The following is a 9,779-nucleotide window of genomic DNA, read 5'->3' as shown; positions in this document are numbered from 1 at the left end:
GGAGTAGGCAGATGGAGAGCCTCTTCTGTCTCCTACTTCACTTCCCTCGTCACGACTAGCACTGCCCCCCTCTCCCTTTTCTAGTTATACCATCCCATCGTCCATCTGCATGCTTATGTATTCGTTTATTCTGTTAATTGTTTAACTGATCGTTTGTGTATTTGGAATATTTAGTCTTTTTTTGTCTGCTTGTCTTCCCCTTTAGATTGGAAGCTGCTTGAGGGCGGGGATCACACCTTTTATTTCTACCGCAAGTGCTCAAGATCCCAGTAAGTGCTTTGCATCCAGTTGGTGCTTAATTAATCCTGCTGCTGTTGATGGTGCTGCTGATGATGATGGATAATGATCCATTTAAGAAATCTATTAATCAGTGGCTTCTTGGCCCACATGTGGGGTCAGGAACTTAAGCAGGGGATCAGATAGTAATGGGTATAATTGAAGCTGCTATATATTTGCATGGAAAATGCAATTCATTTAGCACCAAGGAATTTGTTCCCTGGAATGTGGCTTTCCAGGGGAAGATTTCCAGGTTTGAATCAAAATGAGCTGGCTCCCCTGGGTTTCTGGTCCCTGGGGCTGAGGTCTGCATATTGGATTCTGTCCTTCCTATCTGGTGATCTCTCCTCCTCCATCCCCATCTGTCCAGTGTGTCCTGGTGACATTTTCCAAAAAGCAAAAAAAAAAAGATGCGCCTCAGGGTTTCCAATTTAGAAAGAAAAGCAACTCCTTGATGGTCCACGTGCAAGCAGATTCCATCCGATTTAGTACAAAGGTAAATGAATATCAATCATACCAGTTTCCAAAGTGAAGAAATGGGTGAAGTAGTACCACAAGCCTCTGGGGGAGAATCATGGTAGGAACATGCCTGTGACATAATTTATGTCCCTTCTTTTTTCCTTCCTTTTATTTCTGAAAATGTATCTTCCAGGATTTCCTAATCTAGGATCATGCCAAGGTGGCTTTGCATTGCTTGTAGGATTTTTCAAAGATGATAAGTGTACAGGGAATTCCACCATCATTTCGCCAATCTACTTTTAAGTCTTTCCAGGACCTCCATAGGTCAGGTTAGCAATGCTCAATTGTTATTCTGCTTTCTTCTGAGGGAGGTTAATTACTATCATTTTCTTAGATCCAACGTTCTGTAAATAAAATGCTATTTCAAGATTTGCACGGCCAGTTTACGGCTTCCCGAGGAACCTGACGAAGGTATAATCTTGGAAATCCGTTTCCACTCTGCAATCATGGATTTTAGTTGAGAGAGCCCACGGGCTGCTTAACAATCAATGGTGTAAATTGAAATTTAGTTTAAGATACAAAGAAGAACCATGTCTCCAATTAAAAAAAAATCAACCCTCAGGTATATTTTTAAGCAGCCTTGAACCCTCCTCCCCTCTGATCTATAGTCTGCAGTGCCCCCGGTCAACAGCATGGCCCAGTGGAAAGAGTAGAGGATCAGGAGTCAGAAGACCTAGTTCCTAGTCTTAGCTCTGCCACTTGACCTTGGACAAGTCACTTACCTCCTCTGTGCCTCAGTTTTCTCATCTGTAAAATGGGAAGGAAATACATGCTCTCCCTCCCCCTTAGATGGTGAGCACCTTGTGGGACAAGGACTGTTTTTGATCTAATTGTATTGTAATTACCCACATGTAGCACAATGATTAGGACATAGTGCTTAAAAATACTAAAATTACAATTACTGTTAGTAGTGCTCAGAAACTCCCACCAACTGATTGAAGGCAAATTTAAATAAGGTGGATTTCAGCAGGGTCAACACCTCTGCTTGTTCAAAAAACCCCTGAGGGGGGTTATAGACCAAGAGGAGGTCAGAAACCCAGAATTGCCTTTCATGTCAAATGTCAGGATGTAGGTGTCTCCCACAGGGGCCAGCTTTGAGGGTGGTGGTTGGCTCCATGGTTGAGCTTCTGGGACAGAGGACTCCTTCTCCCTAGATAGGCACCCCTGATGTCTAATTGTGTATTTCTCAGGCTGAGAGGCCAGCTATTTCCAGGCAGGACTCCATTTTAGGGACACGGCCCCTAAGCCTGATGGGGAAGGAGAGATCCCGTCACTACTTTAGATTCAACCATAATGCTTTGCAACAAGTGGGTTGAGTAATCCCCATCTGAGGCCTAGAGGGGCAGAGCTGCCACCAGCCGGGTCAAGGCAGTGATAGACTCTACCCTCCTTGGGTTTCTGGGTTGTCGCTCAGCCTCTTGGTTCCCAGCGCTCCCAGTATCAAAGGAAAATAGTAACCAGCTGCTTTTTCGAACTTCAGGAAAACAAAACACTGCACACACTCCAGTGGGTGAAATGTCCCCTAACTGAGGCAGGAGAGAAATTGGAGAGGAAGTGGGAGGGGAAGAAAAAATAACAACTTTGTGTTTTCATGAGATCTGAAAATAGATGTAGAATTGATCAAGTGGAAATCCAGATGGCTGACTGTGTGTATTCCTGGGGTGTGTCCGAAAGGAAGCTGAAGCTATTGGATGGAGGAGGGAGAGAGCTGAGTTTAGAGAGGGGTAGATTGAGAGGGGAGGTAGGCCAGTGCAGGGTTTTAAATTGATAAGGTGGGAAATCAATCAGCATTATTACAAATAATAATGACTCTGGTATTTAGGTGCTTAGTTTTTGCCAAAGACTGTACTGAGCACTGGGTTAGTTATAATTAGATAGGACACGGTTCCTGTCCCACACAGGGCTCACAGCCTAAGGGGTAGAAAGAACAGGTATTTAATTCCCATTTTACAGCTGAGTCAACCGAAACACAGAGCATGTAAGTGACTTGCCCATGGTCACCAAGCAGGCAAGATTGTAAGCTCCTTGTGGGCAGGGATCATGTGTACCAAACCTATTGTACTGTACTCTGTCAAGGATTTGCCATATGTTCTGCATACAGTAAGCACTTAATAAGTTCCATCGTGGTCGACTGGTGAGGATGAAGACAAACTTATGGTAGGGCTTAGTATTTTTTCTAGGCATGCTTTAGAAAACCTGCACCTTTAAAATTTACACTAGCAAGCTCATTCCTACCTCCCAGAGACATTGTGAGATAAAAATCTGATGGCCCTTGGGAGAATTTCATTCAGATTGTGGCTTTCCCATCTGAGATTCTTGAGGGTGCAGCAACACCCTCTGGGAAGTCACTGAGGGCAAAGAGACCACTCTCCACCCTTACCTCACTCTCTTTCAGAAAAGAAGTTAATAATAATGTTGGTATTTGTTAAGCGCTTACTATGTGCCGAGCACTGTTCTAAGCGCTGGGGTAGACACAGGGGAATCAGGTTGTCCCACGTGGGGCTCACAGTCTTAGTCCCCATTTTACAGATGAGGGAACTGAGGCACCGAGAAGTTAAGTGACTTGCCCAAAGTCACACAGCTGGCAAGTGGCAGAGCCGGGGTTTGAACCCATGACCTCTGACTCCAAAGCCCGTGCTCTTTCCAGTGAGCCACGAAGTTGCCAATCACTCCTCTCCCACCACAGCTTCTTAGCCATTTTAAAGGAATGTCTCAGGTTATGGTGCTTTGTTGGTCCTGCTGATGGCAAAGTGGCTCTCTGGACTTGCCCACTGCCCTGCTCCTGACTGGCCCCCTACCACATCCCTAACAAACTCTGGGGTCCCTTGGGCAAAGACCTCACACATGAATGCTTTGGACAAGGAGGGATGTAGTTGTCTTCCTCTAGTTCAAGACCAAGTTGGCATTTCTGTTGGACTTGGCAGCTCATCTCTCCCTCCACAGACATAACGCTGCATGTTATGTGCTTGGTTCTCCTGGAATGCAGTGTTATGCTCCTAGTGCCCCTCGGGTTATAATATGCATGTTTGCCCGATGTCGCATGCACAGTGATTTCTTCCAACAACACATCTTGTTCTTCCAGATAAATGTTCACTGTCAGAAGAATGTTCCCCATGCTCTAATTCCTCAAAAAAAGGTCCTACCCAAAACCCACAGGGAAATAACACAGTATGGAAGAATTGGGTATGCATGGTTATATAGAGATAGAGAGACACAGCTCTCTATAAAGCTATAGAGATATAACACAATATGATAATTATCTTACATAAGTATTTACGTATCCACTTTCACTCAATTCTTCCATATAGCGTATCTAAATATCTGGTGTATATTTCCCTCTTATTTAGGCAGTGAGCCCCATGTGGGACAGGAACTGTGTCCATCCTGATTAACTTATATCTACCCCAGTGCTTAGAACTGTGGTTGGTATATCGTAAGTGCTTAACAAATGCCATAATTATTAAAGTATTGGTATAGATTATCTATACATAGATACAAAGATGATCTTTACACAATGACAACACAGATGTTGAGATTTTTCTCAGTGAGTCAAAGTGTAGCTGAAAAGACTCCAGTGGGAAAACCTTCCCTTCCATTCTGGGAACACCCCACTGTTGCACTTGTTACACATAGTGCCATGTCCAGTTTTCATTTCTCCACTTAGGTATCATAGTTCTCTGAAAGTCCCTGCCTCCTGTCTCTGACCACTCCAGTCCATATTTCACTCTGCTGCCCAGACCATTTTGCTAAAAACAAAAAAGAGTTTAGAGTGTCACTCCACTCCCCAAGAACCTCCAGTGATTGCCCATCTACCACTGTGTCAAACAGAAACTTCTTACCATAGTCTTTAAAACACCGGATCAGCTCTCCCTCTCCTACCTCACCTCACTGATCTACTACAGTCCAGCCTACTCATTTCGCTCTTTTAGCTCCAGTTTACTCACTGTGCCCCAGTCTCATCAATCTTGCTCTAAACCCCTTTCCCATGCTCTCCCTCTAGTCTGGAACTCCCTCTCCCTCCGTATGTGCCAGACTTTCAAAGCCTTATTAAGGTCACATTGCCCCCAAGAGGCCTTCCCCAATTCAGTCCTCTTTTGCCCAGCTCCCTCTCCCTTCTATCTTCTGTTCACTTGTATCTGCGACCTTTGGCCACTTGATATTCATCCTGCCTTTTCAACACCACAGCGCTTATGTTCATATCTGTTTGTTATATATTATAAAGTATTTATATTACTGTCTGTCCCCCCGACCCCAGACTGAGAGCAGGGAACTTATCTACCAACTCTTTTATGGTACATTCTCCCAAGCGCTTAGTACAGTGCTCTGCACACAGTAAGCTCTCAATAAAGTACTATTGATGATGATGATGGGGAGCCAACTCATCTCTAGTTGCTAAATGCCAGGCTCATCTGTTTCCACATACTGTCTCCCAGGTGTCCATGGCCATGCCGCATTATTCGAGGTTTTGCTTCATTATGTCTTAAAGAGCTTCTTCTTTATTCCCAGTTTCCCGGTTTCAGTTTGCCTTCGAATAACTCTTTGGGTATACTGCTGCCATTCATTCTCCTCCCTTCACAGTCCAGAGAAGGGGTGATTGGCAAACATCGCTCTGCTGCTGGTGGGCTGATTTTGTTTGCGGTAGCAGACCTTTGTTTGTGATCCTGTTTGGTTGCTTGACTCAAATATGGCTGTTAGGGTCGCCATTACTATGGACATTGGCACAAAGATGGAGGCTTGGTGAACTTGTCAGCCCTGGGGACCAAGTCAGTGTTGTGACTCTGTGCCTTTGTGGCTCCATCTATTCCTGTAGTTAGTAATCCATACAGCTTAGCTCCTGGGAGAGTTCTGTGAAAGGGGCACTGGGGGAGAATTGGTATAAATATCTTCTCGGGATCACGATAACCTACTCAGAGAGTAGGATGGCACAAGACAACACTCTCCGAAGACAGTGTACTCTCCCATGCTCTTAGTACGGTGCTCTTCACACAGCGTTCAGTAAATACCATCGATCGATGGAGCAGAGCGTAACAGATGAACTGATGACCTTCCCCAGGCAGTGTTTCCAGCGATGCCACTTGGACATAGAGATTAATAACCCCCAAGTTTCATTCTGTTCAGAGGATTGATATAGTAGTGCAGAGCTCTCCAAGTCATAATCCAGTCAAATGGGTAATTGTTGGAAGGTCAGCTATATCCAGTAGAGTTCAGGGTGTCAGAAGTTTGGCTGCTTTGGGGTTGTTTGTTGGGCTTCCAGATGCCTGATTGAGAACAGAGGGAAATAATGGAGCCTTCAGGGAGCTGTTTAACATCCTGTCCCTGAGGAGGGGAGTTTCTCCAAAAGATACGCTTCCGCCCGATAGTCATGTAAGCAGCAGGTCTTACTTTTGAATAATTTAATTCTTAACTGGAAGTTCCCGGCGAGAAGTCCTGAAGGCTATTATTTCATTTTCCTCTAATTACTCCAAAGCAACCATATGTTAGCAAAAGAAACCCAAGAGCAGGCCCTTGACATTTTTTTATCCAAGAGACTCCGTCAGGTCATTCCGTGCAGGAAACTGGCCGGATTTGCAGTTCTGAGGTTCGTTGGACCACTTGGCTTTCATGGGGGAGAGCTGCTGCCTCTTGTTGCCCGAGATGGTTTAGTTATCCCCCTTCCTGGTTGCAGGGGGCTGGGCCAGGTGATCTCCCAGGGGCTTTGCCGGCTCCTCTGTTCTGTTGTTCTGTAATTTGGGCAGCAGCTGAACAATTCTCAGGGTGTAGAGCATACGCCCAGCTGCAGACAGTGGGTCTGGGAGAGAGACCGGGGGGCAGGGTGGGGGTATCCCTGGCTGAGAACTTTGCAGCTGCGGCCTGGAGTCTCTCTCTCCACTACACACTTCTAGGCACCCCCCGCCCCCCCGGGCTCTACTGGGCTCTTCTGGCAGGAGAAAGCCCCGTCAGGAGAAACCTACCTATGTCCTGCAACAGGATGACGCGGCTTGGACTTGGTGTTTGGCTCAAAGCTCCTGAGTTGCTGCTCAGAGGATGAGCAAGAGCGGCAACCATTCTCCTTCCTCGGTTTAAATCCATGGAAGGCTTCTCCCTGTACAAGTTTTCCACAGTCCCCATCTTCTCCTTGGGATGAGTCTGGCTCTCTGTCTTCCTCCCAGCCCAGCTTTCGTTCCAGGCCTGTGGTTGTCCTGGTGCTTGCTACAGCCTTAACTTGAAGGGAATCAAAATGTTCTGCCAGTTGACCAAAGTGTGTTGTGACTGAGCCTATCGGAAGCACGTAGAGCTGGGCGGATGCTTAGGCACAGCTTGCCCATGTATGAGTTGGAGAGTATCTTTTAAGTTGTCTTTAGATAGGATGTTTTAGGATTAAAGATGGCCCAGGGAAGATTGTTGGAACTCTTCCAACCTCTCCTCCTTTAAGTTGTAACTTTCTTAATAATAATAACTATTATTATCATACTTGTTAAGCGCTTACTATGGGCAAAGCACCGTTCTAAACACTGGGGTAGATACAAATTAATCAGGTGGGGCACAGTCCCTGTCCCATATGGGACTCACAGTCTAAGTATGAGAGAGTAGGATTTAAATTGTGGGCAGAGATTGTCTCTCTCTGTTGCTATATTGTACTTTACCAAGGACTCAGAACAGTGCCCTGCACAGTTTATGCGCTCAATAAATATGATTGAATGAATGAGTGAATGAAACCCCATTTAACAGAGGGAGTACCTGACTCACAGAGAAGTTAAGCGACTTGCTCAAAGTCACATAGCAGACATATGGTATAGCCAGATTTAAGACCTAGGTCTTCTGACTCCTTAGGCCTGTGCTCTTTTCACTAGGTCATACTGCTTCTCTGAGAGCAAGGGGCATATCCACTCTCCCAAGTGTACATTAGCACAGTGCTGTGCACACAGCACTCCATAAATTTGATTGGTTGATTAGTACAGTGTTTTGAACAAAATAAGTGCCCAGTGAACACCATTGATCGATTGAGTTTGTAAGCTGCTGGAAATATTTTTCATTTCCCTTTGGTTCTTGGTCATCACTCGGTGTTGAATGAATGAGTGACTCATTCGTCTCGATGCTTGGTGGTTTCCAGAGAGTCAGGGTAGTAGTCATATTAACACATCTTTTCCATGATTAGAAAATAAATTTGAGCTTGCTTTACAAGCAACTGCACAGCCATAATCTCTGCCAACTCCTACTCTTTCAAACCGAGTAACAATTGTGAAATAGACCGCAAATTCTTCTGACTGATAAGTTTTTGTCATTTATAATGACCAAGCATAAAGATTTTAAGTCCAGATTAATGAATTATGGTATTTATTACAAATTTATGGTATGCCAAGCACTATACTAAGCACTGAGTAGATGCAAGATAATCAGATTGGACACAGTCCCCGTCCCACATGGGGCTCACATCCTGAGTAGGATTTGATCTCCATTTTGCAGATGAGGAAATTGAAGGCCAGATAAATTGAGTGACTTGCCCGTGTTCCCACAGTAGGCAAATGGCAGAGCCAGGAGTAGAACCAAGGTCCTCTGACTCCCAGGCCCAGGCTTCTTCCACTCCTGTCTGGCAGAGAGAAGCATTATGTCTGGTATTTTTACTTTAATTACCAAGCGTCATTCCCCCTTGGCTCTTGCTGCTAGTCCCAGGGATGTGGGAAGGAGAAAACAGGCACCAAAGCAAAGGGGGAGGACATCAGGGGTAAAAGTTCCCTATGATGTCATTCTGCTACATTGAGCAACAGGCACGTAATCCAAAGTGTGTCTGTTACTTCTAGGTCGGCAAAGGCATGTTGACCCCATTACTCCTTCTGCTTTTTATCAGGCTGATTTCACTTCTGAGTGTGAAGCAGCATAGCTTGGTAGTCAGAGGACCTGTATTCTAATCCTCACTCTGCCACTTGGCCCTGATGGGAAGGGAAGTTTTGAGTTTCAGAAAGTGGCTCCTGAACCATTAAAATGGGGTCAAAGAAGGCAGGGATCACAATATTCCTCCAAGCCTGGTTGCTACCGTGGGAGATGACAGTACTAAGCTTGATGGATAAATAATCGTTGTGATTTTTATTAAGTGCTTACTATGTGCCAAGCACTGTATAAAGCACTGGAGTAGATTATGTATTGACAGATCTGACACAGTCCTTGTCCCATAAAGGGGATCCCAGTCTGAGAGGAAGGGAGAACAGGTATTTCCCATTTTACAGATGAGGAAACTGAGGTACAGAGAAATTCAGTGACTTGCCCAGGGTCACACAGCAGGCACATGGCAGAGCCAGAATTAGAACCCAGGTCTTTTGACTCCATGACTCATCCTCTTTACACTAGACCACACTGCCGCCATGACATTGCTTCGGTGTTTCTGAGCCCTGCCTTTCGGCTCTGCTCCTTCCTAGTTTTACATCCTTAAAGAGGCCCAAAACGGAGGCCTGGCCTGTCATCCCTACGTCCGAGAGAAACCCGGGCGCAGGCAGTGAGTCAGTTCCCATCTCCCTGGATGTCGTTTATGGGATTTGGGGATTCATCATTTAGTGATCGATAATGTACATGCATTTATGAAACATGTGGAGTCAGGTTGATTTTTATAGCATTTGTGCCTGCAGTTTTGGGCCTGAGAGGAAATGAGTACAGTCAGTCTGAATACAATTTAACTGCACCTGCAAGGGTGGACCCCAGGGCCTCATCGCTCAGCTATCCCCAGATGGCTCAAACCTACTGTATTGCTCCAAAAACAGGACAAACCTGGATTTAATACATTTTTTCTTCTCCCCCCCGCCACACACACACACACACACACACACACACACACAGAGTCCTAGTGCTTAAGAATGGAAAAATACTTTCACGTATTCAACCTTCTAAAATATTTAATTCACTACCCTCTGGACTGCAATCTCATTGTGGGCAGGGAACCTGTCTACCATCTCTGTTGTGTTGTACTCTCCCAAGGACTTAGCAGTGCTCTGCACACAGTAAGTGCTCAATAAATA

The 9,779-nt window shown here is 45.3% G+C and overlaps 1 long non-coding RNA gene across 5 annotated transcripts in view; it reads left to right on the top strand.

The window, feature by feature from the left end:
* Positions 1 to 203: 203 nt before the first annotated feature.
* The window catches only part of LOC120639053, a 210,315-nt gene continuing 200,739 nt past the window's right edge, over positions 204 to 9,779 (top strand). For all 5 annotated transcript variants that reach the window (XR_005661224.1, XR_005661223.1, XR_005661221.1 and 2 more), the window contains exon 1: positions 204 to 269. This is a non-coding gene — a long non-coding RNA (uncharacterized LOC120639053). The remainder of the gene's footprint in view (positions 270 to 9,779) is intronic.

This window comes from Ornithorhynchus anatinus, chromosome 20 (assembly GCF_004115215.2).
Source record: "Ornithorhynchus anatinus isolate Pmale09 chromosome 20, mOrnAna1.pri.v4, whole genome shotgun sequence".
In the NCBI taxonomy this organism is placed as follows: Eukaryota; Metazoa; Chordata; class Mammalia; order Monotremata; family Ornithorhynchidae; genus Ornithorhynchus; species Ornithorhynchus anatinus.
The sequence above is the reverse complement of the archived record's forward strand: the minus strand, read 5'-3'. Positions and strand labels throughout refer to the sequence as shown.